This window comes from Heptranchias perlo, chromosome 15 (assembly GCF_035084215.1).
Source record: "Heptranchias perlo isolate sHepPer1 chromosome 15, sHepPer1.hap1, whole genome shotgun sequence".
In the NCBI taxonomy this organism is placed as follows: domain Eukaryota; kingdom Metazoa; phylum Chordata; class Chondrichthyes; order Hexanchiformes; family Hexanchidae; genus Heptranchias; species Heptranchias perlo.
In genome coordinates this window covers 45,184,435-45,207,459 of record NC_090339.1, presented here as the reverse complement: position 1 = coordinate 45,207,459, position 23,025 = coordinate 45,184,435, and the positions used below count along the sequence as shown (strand labels likewise).

Genomic DNA, 23,025 nt, shown 5'->3' with positions numbered 1-23,025 from the left:
GCAAAAACAATAGGGCAGTAATAGTAGGGGATTTCAACTACCCTGATATTAATTGGGATTGAATCAGTATAAAAGGTATAGAGGGAGCAGAATTCTTAAAATGAATTCAGGAGAACCTTTTTAGCCAGTACATGGCAAGCCCGGCAAGAGAGGAGGCAGTTCTGGATTTAGTTTTAGGTAATGAAGCTGGGCGGGTGGAAGGATTGTCAGTGGGAGAGCATTTTGGAGGTAGTGATCATAATTCAGTTAGATTTAGTGTAGTTATGGAATAGGATAAAGAAAGACCTGGAGTAAAAGTTCTTAATTGGGGAAAGACCAATTTTACTAAGCTGAGATGTGATTTAGCAAAAGCGGACTGGAAACAGCCACTTGAAGGTAAATCAGTGTCAGAGCAGTGGGAGGCATTCAATTATGCGACAGTGAGTCTTCAGAGCAAATATGTTCCCACAAAGAAATAGGGTGGGACTCCCAAATCTAGAGCCCCCTGGATGTCAAGGAGCATACAGGGTAGGATAAGGCCAAAAAGGAAAGCTTATGTCAGATACTGAGAGCTCAATACTGCAGAAAGCCTAGAGGAGTGTAGAAAGTGCAGAGGAGAAATTAAAAAGGGAATTAGGAAAGCAAAGAGAGGGCATGGAAAAATATTGGCAAACAAAATCAAGGAAAACCCAAAGATGTTTTATAAATACATAAAGAGCAAGAGGACAACTAAGGTATGAGTAGGACCTATTAGAGACCATAAAGATAACTTGCGTGTGGAGGCAGAAGACATGGGTATGGTTCTTAATGAATACTTTGCATTCATCTTCACAAAAAAGGGGGACGATGCAGACATTGTAGTTAAGGAGGAGGAGTGTGAAATTTTAGATGGGATAAACATAGTGAGAGAGGAATTATTAGGGGGATTAGCATCTTTGAAAGCAGATAAATTGCCAGGCCCGGATGAAATGTATCCCAGGCTGTCATGAGAAGCAAGGGAGTAAATAACGGAGGCTCTGACCATCATTTTCCAATCCTCTATGGTTACAGGTGTGGTGCCGGAGGACTGGTGGACTACTAACGTACCGTTGTTTAAAAAGGGAGAAAGATGTTGAGAGGTTGTTTCCCCCGGTTGGAGAGTCTAGAACTTGGGGGCATCGTCTCAGGGTAAGGGATCAGCCATTTAAGACTGAGATGAGGAGGAATTTCTTCACTCAGAGGGTTGTGAATCTTTGGAATTCTCTACCCCAGAAGGCTGTGGATGCTGAGTCATTGAATATATTCATGGCTAAGATAGATAGATTTTTGGACTCTAGGGGTTTCAAGGGATATGGGGATCGGGCACAAAAGAGGAGTTGTGTCGAAGATCAGCCATGATCTTATTGAATGGCGGAGCAAGCACGAAGGGTTGTATGACTTACTCCTGCTTCTATTTCTTATGTTCTTATGTTAAAGGGATAGACCGAGTAATTAAAGGCCAGTCAGCCTAACCTCGTTGGTGGGCAAATTATTGGAAAAAATTCTGATGGACAGTATTAATCATCATTTAGAAAGGCACGGATTAATCAAGGACAGTTAGCATGGATTTTTTTTAAGGAAGGTTGTATCTGACTAACTTGATTGAATTTTTTGAGGAGGCAGCAAGGAGGATTGATGAGGGTAACACGTTTGATGTAGTCTACATGGATTTTAGCAAGGCTTTTGACAAGGTTCCACATGGAAGACTGGTCAGAAAAGTAAAAGCCCATGGGATCCAAGGGAAAGTGGCAAGTTGGATCCAAAATTGGCTCAGTGGCAGGACGCAAAAGATAATGGTCGATCGGTGTTTTTGTGATTGGATGGCTGTTTCCAGTGGAGTTCCACAGGTCCCTTGCTTTTTGTTGTATATACCAATGATTTAGACTTAAATGAAGGGGGCGTGATTAAGAAGTTTGCAGATGATACAAAAATGGGCCGTGTGGTTGATAGTGAGGAAGAAAGCTATAGACTGCAGGAGGATATCAATGGACTGGTCAGGTGGGCAGAAAAGTGGCAAATGGCATTCAATCCAGAGAAGTGTGAGGTAATGCATTTGGCGAGGGCAAACAAGGCAAAGGAATACACAATAATGATAGGATACTAAGAAGTGTAGAGGAACAGAGGAACTTTGGAGTGCATGTCCACAAATCCCTGAAGGAAGCAGGACAAGTAGATAAGGTGGTTAAGAAGGCATATGGAATACTTTCCTTTATTAGCCGAGACACAGAATATAAGAGCAGGGTGGTTATGCTAGAACTGTATAAAACACTAGTTAGGCCACAGCTTGAGTACTGCGTACAGTTCTGGTCACCACATTACAGAAAAGATGTGCAGAGGAGGGTGTTGCCAGGACTGGAGAATTTTAGCTGTTAGGAAAGATTGGATAGGCTGGGATTGTTTTCTTTGGAACAGAAGACTTAATTGTGGTGTATAAAATTATGAGAGGCCTAGGTAGATGGATAGGAAGGACCTATTTCCCTTGGCAGAGAGGTCAATAACCAGGGGGCATAGATTTAAAGTGATTGGTAGAAGGATTAGAGGGGAGTTGAGGAGAATCTTTTTCACCCAGAGGGTGGTGGGGGCCTGGAACTCACTGCCTGAAAGGGTGGTAGAGGCAGAAACCCTCATCACATTTAAAAAGTACTTGGATATGCACTTGAAGTGCCGTAACCTACAATGCTATGGACCAACAGCTGGAAAGTGGGATTAGGCTGGATGGCTCTTTTTCGGCCTGCACAGACACGATGGTCCGAATGGCCTCCTCCTGTGCCGTAAATTTCTATGATTCTACCCCGTGTCTCCTGCCTAGTTTTGGGTTTGACTTAAATGTGACAATCCTGGTTGCAAATCTAAGTACCTTTCAGCAAATGGTGAGTTATATTTTGCAGTGAGATATAATCCACACCGAGAAGGACTCATATTTCACCGCTAAATTATTAAACCCAAGGGCACTGATCACACATGAGTGAGCCAGGAGCCTCCCAGAGTGGGTGGCTGACGTACAGGTCTCCATGCTTACGCAGCCCGCCTCCCAACGTCAGTTCCTTTCTTCTATTTCCCCCCTTCTGAAAGGATTAGGTGAAGAGAGTGAGTCTCCAGTTTAAAGATTGTTAAATGTGCATTTAACGATATGGCGATTGGCAGTTTAGTGCAGAACGCGGTTTGAATGTGTGTTTTTTTTTTGGAGGGGGGAAAATCTGTGTTTTGAAACGTTTGTTGGCGAAAGAATGGACTTTTTCTGTTCCTGCTCAATCAAAAAAGGACTCGTTCGACTTTGGTAATTCCCTCCCACTTTGCGGAAATATTCTACAGGTAAGTTTCAGGCGCAGCCAAACCCCGAGTTTAAACGGCGCGTAGGTTGGTGGTGTTTTGCCGGCTGGTCTCTGACTCGGGTACTGTATTTTTAATTTTATTATTGTTGCTCCAGCTCTTTGTTCTGTAGATCGATGGCGATTGGCGTCAGCCAGGGAAATGAGTTGAGCTGCAGGTAGAGAGGGAGGGACATTATATGTTAGCGCGGACTGCTGGAGCATGAAATGACCGGTTGTTAGTGCCAGGCTAACAACTCATTTAAAAAAATAATTTACAGCACTGGGATTTTAAAAAAAATTCCAGGACCCCAAACAATGAGATTGTGCTGAAATGACAGCAGGGAGTGAAAACACAGTCCAGAGTCCGAACTGAGCGATTGTGTTGGAATTACAATAATGGGACATTGAAATCCCAGACATTAGGATCGGTTTGGATTTATTGCAACGATAGGACTGACATTAAGTATAAATTCGTTGTAGGATAAATCGAATTTGAGTGTTTAACTCGGATATTATGTTCACGGTCAAGTTGGAAATCACAGGTCCGATGGCATCGAAAATTCAATATTAGGAGTTTGGTATTTCCATCCCATTGAATTACAGTTCTGGGCACCGAGACAGGAGATTCTCGTTGATAACACACGTTAGTGCGAAACCATAATTCAATTGCAGTTCAAAAGCAAAATACTGCAGATGCTGGAAATTTGCATCATGCCCTCACTTGCTGAACTTCTCCCTCATTTTCTGTTTTTAATTCAATTTTGTACTGAACAGCCAGACCAGTAAAAGCTGTCCGAAGCTTTACAGACTGTTGATCAGAGTATTTACTGTTTAAACGGCATGGAGACAACAAACGCCGATCGAATGCTAATTGGTTCTGGCCGAGGCGGGGGTTTCGCTCTACATTGGTTCTATTTTTGTACACAATTTTACAACACCAAGTTATAGTCCAGCAATTTTATTTTAAATTATTTTAAATCAGGTGAACGATGTCGAACCTGAGGAAGGAGGAAGCCTCCGAAAGCTTGTGAATTTAAAATAAAATTGCTGGACTATAACTTGGTGTTGTAAAATTGTTTACAATTGTCAACCCCAGTCCATCACCGGCATCTCCACATCTTGGTTCTATTTGGGGAGGAGAGGTGATTCAATGTGTACCGGATCTCTGGGGAAGTCAGGCAAGTAGAACAGGTTACGGTGCAGGATTCAAGTCCAGGGTTTATTTAAAAGCAAAATACTGCAGATACTGGAAATCTGAAATAAAAACAGAAAATGCTGGAGAAGCTCACCAAGTCAGGCAGCATCTGTGGAGAAAGAAAGAGTTAACCTTTCAGGTCAATGACCTTTCGTCAGAACCGGAAGATGTTAAAAGAATTAAAGTTTTTGAGCTGGTACAGTGCCAGGGAAAGGGGAGGAAAGAATAAAAGGGAAGGTCTCTGATAGAGTGGAGGGCGCCAGTGATTAAATGACAAAAGGCATGATCGTGCAAGGCAAGGAAAGTGGTAATGGGACAGGTTAAGAAACAAAAGATTGATCAGGAGTAGCTGTGAATGGCAGCAGCAGAACCATTACCAGCACTAGCTGACTGAAAAAATGGGAGCAGTGGTTATGATCTGAAGTTATTGAAATCAGTGTTTAGTCCGGAAGGTTGTAAAGTGCCTAAACGAAAGATGAGTTGCTGTTCCTCGAGCTTACGTTAAGCTTCATTGGAACAGTGTAAGAGGCCGAGGACAGAGAAGTCAGAGTAGGAGTGGGAAGGGGAATTAAAATGGCAAGCGACCGGCAGGTCAGGGTCACGCTTGCGGACAGAGTGGAGATGTTCAGCAAAGCGATCACCCAGTCAGCAAGTGCTGGTAATGGTTCTGCTGCTGCCATTTACAGCTACTCCTGATCAATCTTTTGTTTTTTTAACCTGTCCCATTACCACCTCCCTTGCCTTGCACCATCATCCCTTTTGTCATTTAATCACTTGTGCCCTCTACCCTATCACAGACCTTCCCTTTTTTGTTCTCCCCCCCCCCCCCCCCTTTCTCTGGCTCTGTACCAGAGTTAATTTATATTATGGTTACTCTGCCAAATCTACATTTTGTTATTCAAATATTTGGAATGTCCCTGAAAGCGATGTTTTTCACGTTTTTCTTTGTAATACTGTATCCCATTTATATTGTAGAACCAGTTCACCATTGTGTAACTGGTGTTCTGAATTCATTCTTTACACGAAGGGTCGCACACCAGAAACATTATCTCGTCTTTTCTCTTTACAGATGCTGACTGACCTGCTATGTATTTCCAATCTTTTCTGTTTTTGTTTCACATTTTTAGTTTACGTTAATGGGCTGTACTCAAAGCAGCATTGGCAACAATGCTGCAACTGCGCATTTGCAGTTACTCAAAAGTTATATTCGCTGGTGTAAAGATGTTTTTACCTTGAGTGCTGCTGATTGTAGGCACACCGGTCCTAGTCATGGTGGCAGTCACAATAAAGATGGTGACCTCCAGAAACCTAATTCCATTGAAGAATTGTGTGTGTTTTTGTGAGCTGCTGTCAGATTAGACATCTTTTGTGCTTGCCTGCTAAACATCTGGAACCGATCCCATGTATCTGTATGTTTGCATCAGAATGCTTTTTTGTACCATGACATGAGCCTGCAGGTGTGCAGAACCGCCTTGTGGTCAATTCCTAGACTCTGCTATTTATATTGCGCTAAGAGTTGGGGCACTTTGATTTGGGAATATTATTTCAGGTGTCTGGTTTGTGTATTTTACTAATTTTGCATTTGGTTTTAGTATTTCATATATAATGGGCATATATCTGTAACATATGTTTAAATGTATGAAATAGGCCCCATGAAACAAATGGAAAAAATATACATCCACAGTGTCTGGGAAATCAAGAAACCAAACAGCAATGGGTCTAAATTTAAAATATTCATAGGACAGCACAGACCGGCAGCATGCTCATGCACGTAAAGTCTATCAAATAACAGGTTTCTGTGTTAGAAATTGACCTCCAATGACCGACAGCAGGATGAGTAGAAGGTCGTAAAGTAAACTGCGGAGAGTGCTCCATGGAGATTGCAAATCTCTGTTTCAGCACTTCTTCTGGGATTTTAAACATAAAAGTGAAGTACCGTGCATTTCTGGTTTCTGTCCTTTCCTGATGTCAGAAAAATGTCCATACAGGACAGCACTACCAATGGCACTTGGTCATTTTCCCCTGGGTAGTTTGACATATTCCTGGAGGTCTGATCATGTGACACCCAAACACGTGACATTGAATAACATTGCATTATTACTCCGCAGTTTTTAATGCAACCTACGCAAGTAGATGATTCATACAATTAGCAAGACTTGGATTGTAGCATTCATTTATTTTTGTTTCTGATTTCAAAACTTGGGGTCTATCACTTGAGATGATATTGTTTTTCAAAATCAGGGAAACTGTATCGTCAGTTAATCAGGCTGTGCAATTTCAATGCTAAGCATTCAGAGCAGGATTAACATTCTTGGCCATTACTTTAATATTTAAATAGCCATCAAACCACTTGAGAAGTGCAAAATGAGTGTTGTGGCAGGTGAGTCCTGTGACCAGATTTCTGTTGGTAAGGCTGGTGAAATCATATAGGACCAAATTTACCTAGCAGAAACTGAAGTAGTTAGCATTTGTATTAGTTATCATTAAAATAAAAGTGGCAAGATTACACTCAAATTTCCAAAAATAGAAAAAAATCCTGTTAAATTGCCAATCAAATTTCAACAGAACAGTGCTTTCACAGGTGGGGGTTTTCTCTCCCACAGCGACCTCTCTCAAAGTCAATCAGGGAAAAAAAACTCTCGCTTTATCGTTCAGATATCACAGCACTAAGAACAACAGGCTGATCTTTCTTAAATGTCTGGTAATTTGCCCATTGAAGCCATTAGCAGTCTCTTGAAAATCATTACCTCCTTTTTTCAAGAGTAGATTTAAATGCTCTTACAATTTTGAAATTCTTTTTCTTGAAATGTAACATTTTCCTATGACATATTATAACTATATTTAGTAGATTTTTTTTTGTTATGCAAGGTTTCAACTGACTCCAATTCTCTTGTTGAATAAAGAAAAACAACTTCCTAAATTCATCTTACACACTGAAGTTAAATATGCCTTATTCTCCATAATTATAACAGCTTACCATCCTAATGTTGCATTTAGTCAATGCTGGTTATTATATATTTTGTGAAACTGTCCATATAGTCAATAAGTTAATACATACTTGCTGCACTGGTGAAGTGCATGTTTCTTCAACACATAAAGAGCCCCTTCTGCAGCTGTGTGCTGGTTTCCTCTAAAATGGATAGGGTGTATTCAAGCAAGCAATGCATTCCAGGTAGGGACATCTGACAATAAGCCACAGAACTGCGGAACGGATCCTATTCCGTACACACATCTTTGAAGGTGGCAGGACAAGTTGATAAGCTGTTAAAGCATACGGGACCCTTGGCTTTATAAATAGAGGCAGAGAGTACAAAAGCAAGGAAGTTATGCTAAACCATTATAAATCACTGGTTAGGCCTCAGCAGAAGAATTGTGGTGTCCAATTCTGAGCACCACAATTTAGGAAGGATTTCTAGGCCTTGGAGATGGTGCAGAGGAGATTTATTAGAATTGTAACAGGAAAGAGGAGAGACTATTGATGCTGGGATTGTTCTCAGAGCAGTGAAGGTTAAGGGTAGAGGTATTCCAAATTATGAAAGGTTTTGATAGAGTAAATAGGGAGAAACTTTCCACCAGCAGGAGGGTTGGTAACCAGAGTACACAGATTTAAGATAATTGGCAAAAGAAACAGGGGAGTTTTTTTACGCAGCGAGTTATGATTATCTGGAATGTATTGCCTAAGAGGGTGGTGGAAGCAGATTCAATAGTAACTTTCAAAAGGGAATTGGTTATATACTTAAAAATGAAATAATTGCAGGGTTATGGGGAGAGAGCAGGACTTGGGACTAATTGGATAGCTCTATCAAAGAGTCGGCACAGGCACGATGGGCCGAATGGCCTCTTTCCGTGCTGTATAATTCTTTGATTAAGATTGGGGTCGGGAATTCTTAAATTAATTATTACAATAAGTTCCCTCGCTCCAGTTTTGACCCGTCTCTAACCCTCGAAGTGAGAGTGCCCAGGCGCAAATCACTAATGTAAAGTACTTTTCTCTCTGACTGCCATAGTGCTCGGGAGATCAATCCTCCATTCCCGGAGACTCCCGGACAATCTGGGACTGTTGATAACCCTACCTCTGGATCCCCTTGGAAACCTATGTCAAGATGAATTTGAGTGCCTCCAGTGGTACTGGCAACATCTTGTTAATTTTACATTGTTGCCTTTGAAGACAGTACAAGAAAGAGCAGGTTGGGGCTCCCCTGATGACTCAAGTCTAGTATGTAGGTGAGTCACAAACCAGGAAGGTTCCAGGCCATTCCTGTGTTGAAGTAACCATTCTCAGCTGGGGGGTGGGATGTTACTGTTGCCTGTATCGCCCTTTGGCTAGGGCGTAGAAAATTCGCCTGGATCCAACTCCTGCTATCCAGTAACTCCTGCTGGAAGTACATACATGTAAATAGTCAAATTGCCTACTGACACCATTATATTTGGATAATGGCTTCTTGGGCAAGGTACTGGAGAAATATTGGTGCCTGTGAAACTGTAGCCCAGTGAGGAGTTAAAGCAGTTGGGAAAGGGAAAGAAGGGGAGAAAATTTATGAACCAGATAATCCAAATTATTCCTAAAGTCTTGCTTCCTTGTGTTTAGGTTTGAATGCATTACTAGTAAAATGCAAATATATTAGAACTGCATTTTATCATGACAATATATAAAAGAGTCATTTGCTACATGCGGTGACATCATGAAAGATTTGTTCGTACATTGTCGGGTGGGGCTCAGGAATGCAAGAATTGTGCAGCAAGTTCCACTGATTCATGAGCTCACCTCAAGGAATGGGCTGAATAATTTTTCAGGGATTGTGAAACAATTGCATTTAGTGATGGGTGTAATGTCTGCATGCAATACAATGATGTTGTAATGTGTTTAATATATTTTGTTGTGCTATTTGATCTCCAGTTAGGTCCTTCTGTGTTGCTCAGCAAATCTTTCATAGTAACTCCACCTTGTAATTTGTTTTGACTGTTGTGTTGTTGCCATCACAACTGAGTAAAACCCAGTATGGACAAAGTGTACCTGATAAGTTGCTACATGTATTGTGCAGTGTGATATCCAAAAGAGGATGACCCCAGATTTGTTTGATTCCTGATCAGTGCTTAGGCTGGGGATGAGAAAAATAAGTCAGAGTTCCCACTTCTGATTATTGTCTTCTAGCTCCTGGTGTAAAATGGTGTTTACATTTGGTACGGGCAGTGTTGGGCTTGGCAGTGATCCCTCCTGCAGTCAGGCAATTCGCTGGCAGTCACTGTCTCACAGGTGGGAAGTGGCCCTTTGGCAGTATACTAAAGGGCTTCCTGCCAGGACTTATGGAATCATATCCAAATATGGGTCACTGCCTTAAGGAGAGAAAATTGAAGGGGCAGGGGGAGGATGGCCCCCAAAATCAAACAAAGAAATTGAATTTTTTGTTTCCTCCAATTTTTGCTGCCCTGCTGTAGGAGTTGACACCCTTGGTTGGATCCGTGGACAGCAGTCACTCTCTGGTACCGTACCAAGTGGTTATCGCTCATATGTAAGCTTTGAGAGTGAGTGTGGAGGACATCACAGCTGAGTGTGCCCTTATCTTCAACTTGTAAAAATGAATTATCTGAAATTGAAGCCAAACTGCATTAAAGCGAGTAATTTTTCTTTCTAATTTGCACCACAAAACCTGTTGGTATAATCAGGATTGAAACAACATAGCTTATTGATTCTGAAAGCATTAAAACTTGCCTCCATATAGTTGGTTCCACTCCAACAGTAGTCACTGTCAAGCAGGGGTCATTGGATTGTGGTCAGGAGTGGAATGAAACCACTACTAATTTTTTGCTAACTCAGGGGAACTGAGGTTAGTTGTAGCATCCTTGCTCTTGTCTTAGCTCAGATCAGCTAACTCAGCACAGATTGAGTCTGGGACCTTTATGGTCAGAGATGATACTTCACCTTTGAGCTATTGTGGAAGGTTAATTTTGATTGTTACTGATATCTGAATGATATAAAATTCAAGCTTGGCTTCGTTTCTGTAAATATAACACTTTTTAGTGGGATGTGGCTCCACTGATGGCTCGGTGGAGATCCCAGGTTCACACCCAGTCTATGTCAGAGCAACGTAAGAGAATTACATAAGAGTACAGCACAGAAGTAGTCCATTTGGCCCAATTGGTCTCTGCTGGCCTTTATGCTCCACACGAGCTTGCTGTAATTGGCTTCAGTACCTCAGAGGTTGGGAGGGAAAAATCAGCCAGCATCCTTGCCCCAGTTGCTATCCAGAAGACCTTGTTGGAATTATGTATGTACTTTGGGTTGGCAAAAATGGGTTCGGCAGTGATTTTTTTTCCCTCACGAAATAGTCTGCTGGCGCTCACTGTCAAGAATCATATGTAAATAGTAGCCGTTTGGAAAAACTATTAGGGGATGCACGATTCCCATGAAACTGTAAGAGTCAACACCTTTCAGGAAGGGAGAGAACAAAATCGGAAATGGAACATAATGTCCATCCTCAAAATATAAACTTAATCTGGTGTGGCATCACAAAGCACAAAGTGAGATCATCACAGTCTTAACTGTTGGCAGAAATTAAAAACAACACAAAAATACTAAAACTTCTCGAGTATATTGATCATGTCGTAGCCAATAGCAAACTATGAGAAATATCTTAATTTGCGAGGTGGCCATAATGAACTTGTAACCATATTATTGTACTCACAAGTTGCCCTTTCAGCCCCACCTGCAGTGATATTTATATTGTCACACTTTTAGTGAGAACCTCAGGCCTTAATTACTAATGGCAGCAGATGGTTAAGAACATGTATTAAAAGTTGCAAAGTGGGTGTGTCAACTTCATGTAAGGACAGGCTTGTCTGTGATGCCCTCTGCAATTGATTAGCTGAAAGGTGGAGAATGACCACTTTGGTGCGGCACCATGGAACTGCACTTCAGCAAAATTTGTATCTTCTGGGGGCGGGGAGGAAATTAGGAGAAAACCTTGCAGAAAATGACCCATTTGAGTGAAGAAAGGTCCTTTTTGGTTGCAGACATGGCGCAAAACTGACCTCCATCCTTCCATGTATGTTTTAATTCCACTTTGTTTCTATTCCCCCATGGGGTTATTAGAAGCTAGTTCAGAAAATGGTGACCCAGCTTTCTGGACATGTGATCAGCTCTCTCTTTTCTCATTTGGCCTCCAGTGGGCCCACAGGAGAGCAGAGGGTAGTATAGATAATTCTTCGATTTTAAAAAAAAACCTGGGTAAAGTCATTGCATCATCATGTTTGCCGTGTAATGATGCAGTTTTATGATACAAGGTATATTGCCACACTGAACCTGCTTAGGATATTTAATGGCCCAAAAACAGAGGCCGTAGTCCCAGCAACCTATCGAGACCTAGGAAAGGGTGGGTCTCCACTACCATTATGGAGGCCAGTAAGTTTGTATTTGCTCGGGCTGACTGCACAAGACTGTGCGCTGGGAGCGCTAGAGAAATTAGAGTAATGTTAAAGCAGCTTAAAATTTGCTGTACTCTTGTGCTTACAACATAATTTCTTGTATGATAAAGTGTGACTTATTTTCCTACAGCATATTGATACCAGAATGACAAATGAGCACTGTTATACAATCACAGTATTAATGATTTCCATCAATAAACAGAACCAGGTTGAGACAGAAAACAGAAGCTGACCATAACATGTTGTGTATAAAGGTTACAAATGGCTACTTTCTACTTAAATCAAATCGATTGCAGAACTTGTACTGGGTCTAAATTGAATGGGTACGGCAGCTGGAAAGGGCTTTCTAAAGCTTGATTATGTTGAAAGAGGTTTTTGAGCATTATATACTTTTTCTATTGTTTTTGAAACCTGGGTAAGTGGTCTAGCACAGAAGATTGCATCTTCAGAAGTTATGAACAAGATTTAAGATCACATTATTCCTTCTGGTTAAAGGAAAGTAATTTACTGCATGCAGTGGTGTGGTGAATGGAGAAATGACCTGTCAATTAGTTGCTGGGATAGCAGAACCCTGACTGACCAAAGGTCAAAGGCCTTTGTAAACATGGACTTTGATAACACTCCATTCCAGTTAAGTGAATATTTTCTGTTCAGTGAATTTTTAATGGTCAGCTGACAATTAGAAATTCCATTTTGGAATTTTATTTCTGAAAGTGTGCTGCTCTGATACTTTGAATTATAATATTTGTGTGGCATAGTCAGCACTGACGAGGGGGGTGGGGGCGCGGTAGAGTGGGTATAATGTACCAGGGCCCCAAGCTTGGGGTGGGATAAATTTAACAAAAAACATAAATTAATATAAGATTAAGTTTATTTATTAAATGATGAAAATTACAAATACTCTTCCTAAATTCCATTTGAATATAATCTATAGCAGATTTTGAAAAATGAACTTATTGGCAACAAAGCTCGACATATGTGGGGGGCCCAATGAAGATGATCTACTGAGCCCCCAATTTCCTCAACGGGCCTGGGAATAGTACCAGTAGAAATTCTTCAAACCAGATTTACTGTGATGATTAACACATTTAATATGTTGCAAAATCTAGAACAATATGCATTTCATATCTATTGCATTGAATCTGGGTTAACTGTTGCTTCTATATTTAAGCTCCAGAAATTGCAAATTCCATACCTATTCTTACAGCATCACGAACGAACTCCAAGGGAAATTTGCTTGTTCTGACTTTCTGTGGGGGAAATAAAACTCGGGAGATCCACTAGTTTGTATTTTAGAAACATTCCTTCTCCCTCCTCGAAACTTAACTTAAGACTGTGGTTCCATGGACGCAAACAGCTCTCTGATATCTCGGGTGAATGTAAACGATCCCATAGTACTATTTCAAAGAAGAGCATGGGAGTTCTCCCCGGTGTCCTGGCCGATATTTATCCCTCAGCCAACATTACTAAAACAGATTATCTGGTCGTTATCACACTGCTGTTTTGTGGGACCTTGCTGTGTGCAATTTTGGCTGCCGGATTTCCTACATTACAACAGTGACTACTCTTCAAAAAGTACTTCATTGACTGTAAAGAATTTTGGGATGTCCTAAGGTTGTAAAAGGTGCTGTATAAGTCCTTTAGTGTCCTTGGTTTATTTTCAAATGGTCAGTGCAGCATGTGTGATACATATGATTTTGTTGGTGGACCCATGCTGATCGACTGGAGGTGCCAGGCTGCTGTGGAGACCACAAACTATGTAGAAGTAATGACCATGGGCTGACTTAATGACTTGGTTAGTAAAGGCACAGCCCAGTGTATTACCAAGCCATTCAGACCAAGAAGATGCCAACTTAACTCCCAGATCTGATGAGTTAGCTGAGATCTACTGGGATAAATAACTCTGATGAGGTTGGGACACTGGATCGTTGAAATGTATTTTACTTCAGTGCCAAACAGAAGAAAGTGGCAACTCAAAAAAAAACACAAGACTCCATTAACACCAGTGATAGTTTGTTTGCCTACCATCAGTATGCAAAGACATGCTTCAGATGAACTTTTAGAAGGTTGTAATTGAAATGTGAACTATGCTTGTGTGTTATCACGTGGCATGCTCTCAGCCATGATTCATCAAGCAAATCATTACACAATCTGTTAAATTATTAATCATATCCTCTAATAACTGCCACAATGCCCTTTATCTGTCTTCCTTGGAGGTAAACTTCCCAAATCTTTGGAGATTCTATTCATTATTAAATGAAGGAGCTAGACATGGTAATATAAATAAAGCAGGGAGCAGTGGGTAGATCTTGTTCCATTTTCTCAGATGGTTCATGCTGATTAGCATGCAGCCAACAGGCAGAGAGCAGCCGGATGACAAAATGGAAAACCAGTTGACTTGCTGCCAAGCTTCTACCTTGGAATAGGAGCCTATAGCAGAGCTGGCTCTCAGCTACTTGCAAATACATGTCCTGGTAGAGGCTGCTGTTATTAATAATGGGTGGGGTTGTTTGACTATTTTGTACAATGATAGGTGTGGTTTTTTTTGATAAAAGGTATTCTTACCCTAGTTGTGATAACAGAAGTAGCATAGACCCATTGGAGTTATTCTCAAGAGCTAATGCCTGGAACAGTTGGCCAGTTATGACATTTGTTGTTGGATTGTTTTCAGATTGAAATCAATAATATCCATTTAAAAGTATCACATTTTAGTTAGACTTAAAATCAATTTACAAAGATCTCTTGCATACATTATGAGCTCCTTTTAAGCCCATTTATCCAGTGTACAAAATATGCATATCAATAACCTTTATGAATTGCCTGTAAGCAAAACCCAAATGAACAAACTATTGTATTCCTGTATATTCTTCTCCCTCAAAAAAAAATTAAGAATCTTACTTTGCACATGCCCACCCCATTAGAGGTCCTGATGGTTGCTAGGGTAAAGTTTCACAGGCTCTGTCCACCCTTGCCCAAGTGGTCATTCTTTACCTGAATTCAGACAGTGAGTGTCAGTAAGCTATTTAACTAAAGGGGCTACAACAGCTGAGCCTGATTCTGTTCCAACCCAACGTACCCTTTAGCGGGGAGTGACTGGTTGGTGAATAAGGGTAAAAATACTGGCTGAATTTTCTTATCTTAGTCCAGAGGCACTGAATCCCTACTTCTGATCGGAGGAATTCTTTAGGTCGCAGGATAAGGGGTCTGCCATTTAAGACTGAGATAAGGAGACATTTCTTCACTCAGAGGGTTGTGAATCTTTGGAATTCTCTACCCCAGAGGACTGTGGATGCTGAGTTGTTGAATATATTCAAGGCTGAGATGGATAGATTTTTGGACTCTAGGGGAATCAAGGATATGGGGATTAGGCAGGAAAGTGGAGTTGAGGTTGAAGATCAGCCATGATCTGATTGAATGGTGGAGCAGGCTTGAGGGGCCGTATGGCCCACTCCTGCTCCTATTTCTTATGTTTTTATGTAATTCTTTTAGGCAGTTACTTGTAGAACTAAGTCCTCCCTTTAACCTGGCAACAATTGGTCCAGTTTCCGGCAGTCCAGCGAGAGTCATAGCATGTGTTTCACTGCTTTGTAAATTTCCCTGACAGTCTAGTGATGGCTGTAGTCATCGGGTCCCCAGTGGTCTATAGTCATAGATTTTTCTTTTTCTATCCTGCCAATTTTCTTCCTTCCCTTCACCGCATACATAACAATCAATGGGCTCCAAAAGTTAATTCATTGTTTGAAGCATTTTGAGATATTTGAGAAATATAAGTTTCTCTCTCTCCCTCTTTCTCTGTCGCCCGCCCACCGTCCTTCTGTCTGTGTCGCCCTCCCGCTGTCTGTCGCCTTCCCTCGCTCGCCCTAACTCTCTCTCACACCCCCTTTCTTCTTTTACCTGCAGCTAACTTGAACCAAGGGTAGGAACCACTGCTACCTTGATTTGTAGATGCTAAAACTGAGATTTTGAATTTGGCAAACAGAAGTTTTGGCCAGTTGGAGGCTAATTCAAATGTTCATTCCTGGTACTGATCTTACTGTTATTTAGTATTATCAGAATTTCCCTATGTTTTGGAATAGTTATACGGTATAGATGGATATTGTACCCTCAAGGATTCCTGTCACAATAGCTCTGATTACACAAGGCGTAGTTAATTTAGAGAAATCTGATCTAAATGTAGTTACTGATTTTCTTTTGCTTTCTTGTTTCCATAGCAGAAAGTGTCAAAAGCGGAGAACTGAATAGCGAATTAAGTTACAGTAATAGTGACACACAATGCAGGGTATTGTAACAGTACTATACAACGCTGATGTTTCTAGACTTATTGGTCGCCCCATGTCACAGACTGGAACACCACAGAGCACAAGTTTAATAGTTATGCTGCCAGTGCTAATCAGTTCTATTGGGATGGCGTAGGGTGTGGGATCCAGCTCAAATGTGACAGTCTTACGCAGAGAGGCATAAGGTTGGCTGGTGATGGAAAAGTCACTCTTAAGTAGCATGTTTCTCTACCACGCTTGTTGTAATATTCACTTCTGTATCGTGAAGCAAGGGTTTTAAAAAAAATGCTGTTTTGTGCTCCTCAATGTGAGGGGTTTATATACTAGTCAACACACTGGGACAATTTACCCTGCTCTTCTTTGAATAGTTCTATGGGATCTTTGGGCCTCTGTTTAAAGTCTCATCCGAAAGATGTTTTGACTCCGTAACACTGAATAAGCCTTGTATAAAAGCAGAAAGATGACTTGGCTTGGGATGTCCAAATTGTGGTCTGTGAGATATATGCTGCTGAGAACCCACGAATGCCAGGCGACTTAGATTTATATGCACTTATGTTCCTTTCCCTCTGGTTTGTTCTGTTTGAATATTATGGGTGGGAAGCTTTGGATAGGGCTGATTTTAGCACTGTTGCATCATTGAGAGAGAAATCCTAAATCAGAACACCAAGAACTGTTGGTATCAGCTGTTTATATGCAAAAATTAATGGGACAATTCATTTAAACTTTATATGTGGCCTGTGAGGCTCCATGGTATGTACCTAAGTGGCCTATGAAGACAAAAAATCATGGAAAACTGCTGCACAAAAGGACTGGATTTGGTGATTGGTATTGCTATTTACTGTTGTGGCTGCCTGTTGCAAGGATGTCAGTGTTGGATGCATGGACAGATGGGTTGGCACATGTTCCTTTCGCATGGTGCCTTGGACATGTTTGAGGGACATCTGCTGACCACCTGATACAGTTCTCATTTTCAGTAGTTTAGGGAGGCTTACTGCAATAATTTTTGTGAAACAAAAGAGTAAAACAGAAGATTTTTGAGCACATAATTGGAGTAGGATAGCTCGGAGTATGCTGTGGCTTAGCTCCTGGCTCTCTGGTAGAACATGTTTCTGGCTCCTGACTTGGAATTGGAGCATGGTCTGACTCAGTTTGGCACAGGATCCCCCACAGCACACATTGATTCAGATCAGCACAGGTCTAGCCAGATTTGCTGATATTAAGCAGATACTTCTAAATTGTAACAACACAGGACCTTTTTAAATTATAATAGTAGCTGATGGCGATACAAATTTCTCTCTTTCTTTCTACGTCCCTCCCCCTAAATCTTCTCCAGGTTTTGACTATGACACAAATCTGTTATAGTTCAGACTTTCTCCCAGCAATTTTGTCTTGCATTGACAACAATAAAGATGGTTTACATAAGCCGACAGAGTTTACTATGAACCAAGACCTGTGTCCTTACATCTGTCATTCATGGGTTAGGGTGTCCAGGTTTAACAATCCACTTCTAGTTGCAGTATATTAATACTGCGGAGTATGGAATGCTGGGGAGTATGTGGGATGTCTGCCGTGCTCTCCTGTCCTTTCTGAAAACACCACAGCACCAGACCATTGAAATAAACAGGTCTATTTCTTGGTAGACTTTTCACCTGTGATCTGCTATGTGGACAATGTAAATGTCCATTTCATAAACTGAGTTTGGATCTCTGACAGGATAAAACTGAGCAAACCAGAGTGGTGAGTTATGCCATAGGATATCTTTTTATATTGCAACCATTTGCTTGTCGTAAACAAATAGACAAATTTCATCAGATTTCGCACATTGTGAGGCGTTAATGTCAATGCTCAATGCTTCCTGTCTCCACTTCCTTTAACAGCTCAGCAATAAGAAACATTACAATAGTCTATTGCACTGTCAATTCACAAACTAAAAAGAAACGACTTGCATTTATATAGCGCCTTTCACAACCTCAGGACGTCCCAAAGTGCCTTTTGAAGTGTAGTCACTGTTGTAATATAGGAAAGGCAGAAGCCAATTTGCGCACAGCAAGATCCCATAAACGGCATTTAAATAAATGACCAGATAATCTGTTTTAATGAAGTTGGTTGAGGAATAAACGTTGGCCAGGACTCTGGAGAACTCTCCAGCTCTTCTTCAAATAGAGCCGTGGGATCTTTTACATTGACCTGAGGGGGCAGGTTTAATGTCCCATCGAAAGATGGCACCTCCGTATTGCACTGAAGTGTTAGCCTAGCATTATATGCTCAAGTCTCTGGAGTGGGACTTGAACCCATAACCTTCTGACACGACTCACTGCTGACACTACAAACTGGCATATCAAATAGGCTGTTCTAACCTCCAAAGTAGTTTCTGAACGAAGGCAATAAAATAAGGAACGAAAACTCACTTTAGGACACTAAAGCAGAACAGCTGGAAATACTCAGCAGGACAGGCCACATGTATTGAGAAACAGAAGTCGGTCGATGTTTCAGGTCGAAGACCTTTCCTCGCTCTAGGACAGCTGTTTCCCTTTGAACGTGCTGTCAAGGTCTGTTTGTGCAGCCAGTTACATGTATTAGGTCATTGTTGCCATGGAAGAATGAGGTCCTCTTCGAGAAAAGGCTTTTTTTTAACTAATTGTCACAAAATGAAAATACAGAAATATCTCTCTTTTGTCACAATATGCAGTCTGTGTGTGATGAGCTGCAAAGAGCTCTATTGAAACAACAGTAGGTTTCAGTACAACTACCATACAGCCTGATGTGGGAGAAGGGATTTCAAAAGCTGTATGTCAATGGAATTCAGTGATAATGAAACAAAGTGCCACTTTACAGGTGTAACTACTTCATGTGTAGGCTGGATACAGCCCAAAGCTGTCTTCAGTTCTGCGGCCTCCTTGTGTTCAATTCAGTGCTTTAGAATTGGCTTGATGCTGCCCCATTTGTTGTGTACTGTATTAACTCTCCTACAATTTTCTTCTCTCCACCTGAAGGTGCTGACTGTTACGGAGAGCACTCCATCTGGAGAACTGCATTCAGTTCTGGGCATCGCACCTTAGGAAGGATATATTGGCCTGTAGGGGGTACAGCGCAGATTCACCAGAATGATACCGGGGCTAAAAGGATTAAATTATGAGGACAGGTTACATACTCTAGGCTTGTATTACCTTGAATATAGAAGATTAAGGGGTGATCTAATTGAAGTGTTTAAATGATTAAAGGACTGTATAGGATATTTCCTCTGGTGGGAGAGCCCGGAACAAGGGGGCATAACCTTAAAAATTAGAGCTAGGCCGTTCAGGGGTGATGTCAGAAAGCTCTTCACACAAAGGGTAGTGGAAATCTGGAACTCTTTCTCAACCACCCTCGCCCAAAAAAAAAGCTGTTGAGGCTGGGGGTCAGTTGAAAATTTCAAAATTGAGACTGATAGATTTTTGTTAGGCAAGGGTATTAAGGGTTACCGAACCAAGGCGAGTAGATGGAGTTAAGATACAGATCAGCCATGATCTAATTTAATGGCGGAACAGGCTTGAGGGGCCTAATGGCCTACTCCTGTTCCTATGTTTCTATGTACCTTGTCCAATTTTCAGTTCTGAACCTGGACACTGATTCCTGACAAACTATTTGATTATGGGGAGCATCACAGCTGAGCTCGACCTATTCTTTCCTTACATCACATCCACACGTGTTTCCAGAAGGATCACTGGATAATTATCAGGAATCGAATCCCTGGCTGATTCCTCACAGACCTGATTGTCCTGGTGCTGAGATTAATTAGAGCTCTTACTGACATCCTAGCTGATAACTGAGCAGAGACCAGGGATTCAACTTGGGACTTCCTGGGCTGTATGGAGCAGTTCCCCACTGGGAGTATCTTTCACCAGCCCAGCCATTAGGTGAGCCCATGCCATGTTGTGTAAGACAAAAGGATTCTTTTTATTGGATGCCATATACAGCCAACATACTGTAATTTCTAACAGCTTGCTCTCCTGATAAGCTCTGAAACATCTTAGTGTCATGGCACAGAATGTGCTACTAGAGAGCAACACAATTGAAGAAGTTTGCGATGAACAATAGCAAAGTTCACACCGCTTGTAATCTGGACTATTGGATTATCTTACACTCTTGTAAGCAAGCTGCTGTTATAACCAGCACTGTACACAGAATGGAGTTTTATTAAAGGTTCACCACAGCTAGAAACCATTCTTGTCAAATGTGTGGTATTAACAGTTATTTAGCAGCTTGAAAGCAAAGTACCATCCTTTTAATTTCCCTCCCCAGTTATTGATGGTGCTGACAAATACCAATTTAACGGGGTGCAGCAAGCATTGGCAAAGGAATGAAAACAGCCAAAAGAGCACTGGTCTCCACCCGAACAGAGCTGATGATGCTACCTCAGAGTGGTTCGAAGGTGGGCAGACCAGATCAAAGACTTTTAAGATAGTTGAACTTAAAACTAACGTGAAGGTGAGGGATGCATTTGTCAGAGATGACAAATTAAGTAACAAATAAAGGACCAAGGCCTGCGGTACAGGACACCATCAAGGTTGGAAAGAGTACCAAACAAGTTGAGGTGAATCAGAAAGTAGTGGTTAGGTGGTGCCAAACTTGGATTTAAAAGCCTGTAGGTTTTACAAGGAAGAGAACACTAAGGAAGGTAAGTAGTTTCATAGCTTTGAGTTCTTGGGAAAGAATGAGTTATTGGTACAATGAGTTAACCTAACCCACTACTAATGAGCAAGGCCATCAATTTTTAGACTATAATTGACCAAAAATTGTTGGACTATAACTTGGTGTTGTAAAATTGTTTACAATTATCAATTTTTAGAGTCTTCATGTGGAAAATAGGCAGAATTGCACAATTTGATCCCTGGTTTAAAAAAAGTTCCAAAATCCCGTATAATAAACAAAGAGTCTGAGCATTGATCACGCTGAACCAAAATGGACTTCATATTTTCAGTGAACATCTTCAAATAGATAATTTAATTAAGATTAAATTAAAAAACAAAGTCTCTATAGTTAGCTTCAGGTCCTGCATGTTTCAGCTGTGAAGATAATGCTTGAAATGGATCAATTAAGCAATACAAATTGATTTTTTTAATATATGAGTAACCATTTTCCAGGAGATAGTTGCCTCATGCTGATTGATCCACCATGAGGACAAAGGTTTTCTGTATTGAAACCTTAAAGTGTTTGGTGGCTCTTCATATTTTTGTTGGTTAATTTTATACTCCTTAAGGTGATGGATGTTGTTGCTGGGAACAGTGTCCCACTCCCACCCATGGTTTCCATCAAGTGCTACTTCGTCAGGTAGTGGACATGAACATGGTGCTCCTTTAATGTGTCAATTCTTCGATTACTGTGCCACATTCTGGCTTGCATGCAGTTGTATCTCAGGTTTTGTCTATCCTTGACCGATGAATTTACATTCTACTTAACACACATTGTATCCGTTTAAAAGGTTATCCTGAACTACAAACAGGATGTAACTATCTATTCTGGTGAGTCCCATACAGGTTTATTTACCTCATTATGCTAAAGAAATGACTCAAACAGCATTTTAATGTTGTTAATGGTAGGTACATCAAGTTCCTGCCATGCATTATAACATAAAGCAGCTAGAGTTTAAAAAAAAACCTCTCTCTGTAGATTTTTTTGTTTTGGAATTAGCATAGTCAAACACTTCTAGAGGTGAGCCTTCGCCCTTGAAGTCCCATAAGAACATAAGAAATAGAAACAGGAATAGGCTAGATGGCCCCTCAAGCCTGCTCTGCCATTCAATCAGATCATGGCTGATCTTCAACCTCAACCAGGACAAAGCAGCCCAATTGATTGGCACCCCATCCACCACCTGAAACATTAACTCCCTTCACCACCGGCGCACTGTGGCTGCAGTGTGTACCATCCACAGGATGCACTGCAGCAACTCGCCAAGGCTTCTTCGACAGCACCTTCCAAACCCACGACCTCTACCACCTAGAAGGACAAGGACAAGGGCAGCAGGCACATGGGAACACCACCAACTGCACGTTCCCCTCCAAGTCACACACCATCCCGACTTGGAAATATATTGCTGTTCCTTCATCGTCACTGGGTCAAAATCCTGGAACTCCCACAGTGCTGTTAGGAAGGGAGAACCTTCATCGCACGGACTGCAGCGGTTCAAGAAGGCGGCTCACCACCACCTTCTAAAGGGCAATTAGGGATGGGCAATAAATGCTGGCCTCGTCAGCAACGCCCACATCCCACAAACGAATTTTTAAAAAAAACTCCACTTTCCTGCCTGATCCCCACATCCCTTGATTCCCCTAGAGTCCAAAAATTTATCTATCTCAGCCTTGAATATATTCAACGTCTCAGCATCCACAGCCCTCTGGGGTAGAGAATTCCAAAGGTTCACAACCCTCTGAGTGAAGAAATTCCTCCTCATCTCATCTCTTAAATGGCCGACCCTTTATCCTGTGTATGCCCCCTAGTTCTAGACTCTCCAGCCAGGGGAAGCAGCTGCTCAGCATCTACCCTGACAAGCCCTCAGAATCTTATATAATTCAATGAGATCACCTCTCATTCTTCTAAACTCCAGAGAGAATAGGCGCATTCTACTCGACCTCTCCTAGGACAACCCTCTCCTCCCAGGAATCAATCTAGTGAACCTTTGTTGCAATTCCTCAAAGGCAAGTATATCCTTCCTTAGATAAGGAGACCAAAACTGTACGCAGTACCCCAGGTGAGGTCTCACCAAAGCCCTGTACAATTGTAGTAAGATTTCCTTACTCTTGTACTCCAACCCCCTGACTATAAGGGCCTTCCTAATTGCTTGCTG

The 23,025-nt window shown here is 41.4% G+C and overlaps 1 protein-coding gene across 1 annotated transcript in view; it reads left to right on the top strand.

The window, feature by feature from the left end:
- The first annotated feature begins 3,057 nt into the window (after positions 1-3,057).
- Positions 3,058-23,025, top strand: part of lnx2b (ligand of numb-protein X 2b) — a 65,087-nt gene continuing 45,119 nt past the window's right edge. Inside the window, exon 1 of the mRNA XM_067997142.1 lies at positions 3,058-3,309. The gene's annotated coding sequence lies outside the window, so the exon portion shown is untranslated. The remainder of the gene's footprint in view (positions 3,310-23,025) is intronic.